The following is a 907-nucleotide window of genomic DNA, read 5'->3' as shown; positions in this document are numbered from 1 at the left end:
AGGAGGAGGAATGATGCAGGGAGCCAGGAAAACAAATCGCTCAAAAATTTCAGATCTTTTTAAAACAAGACTTTGAGAACAGGAAATTGTTCATGGAAACCAAAAAATTTTTAAAAATTCCTTTTTATGAACTGCTTTAATTTGGGGATAACCAAAGTAAGCTTTTCCTTTTTGCGGTTTTCATGCATTGCATCCTAAAGCCAATTTCCATGATATTTGAAGAACTGAATTACTAAGAGCAAGGCAGCTTCTTCTGGGTAACACTGAAAAGCCTGAGGGAACTCTAAATAAATAAGAAATGAGAGATAAGAAAGGCTATTTTTTCCCTCCCATTGCTGAATGACAATTGACTCTGTATGTGCAAGTGAAAAAGCAAGACACTGTTGTGGCAGTATATCTCAGGAAATTGTTTAATAGGTTTAATATAATAAATTTCATTTCAAATTAAGGGAAAACAGTTTAGTAGCACGGTCACGGTGTTAATAAGGACATTCTCAGCCGGTGCCATTTCAAGGCACTCAAGTTGAGAAACGTGGCACACCCATTAGGCACAAGTCCCTGCGCCTGTGCCAGTGCCCGGTGTGCACAGCTGGCTAAGGTCACTGAGAAGCTGCCTAAGTGCGAAAAAGCATGATTTCATAAGAAAAATATAGATTCTTCTCATCCCAGGTATTTGGGTTTTGAAGACTTTCCTTTGGCTGTTAACATATTTATTCAACCCACCAGGGAAGGCGCGTTCTACACGGGTCTGTGGTTGGGTCGGCTCCTTGCACCTGCTGTCTCATTGCTAATTTTGTCTCTTGAGCTGTCTCCCTTTTCTCTCCCACAACCAAAATGCTCTTTGGGGATATTTTCTTACTTCCCCAGCTTCAATTCTGGGGAATTGGAATTCAATTCTGTTCTCTTT

Source organism: Leucopleurus acutus (genome assembly GCF_964270905.1).
Source record: "Leucopleurus acutus genome assembly, chromosome: 21".
Taxonomy (NCBI): Eukaryota; Metazoa; Chordata; class Mammalia; order Artiodactyla; family Delphinidae; genus Leucopleurus; species Leucopleurus acutus.
The sequence above is the reverse complement of the archived record's forward strand: the minus strand, read 5'-3'. Positions refer to the sequence as shown.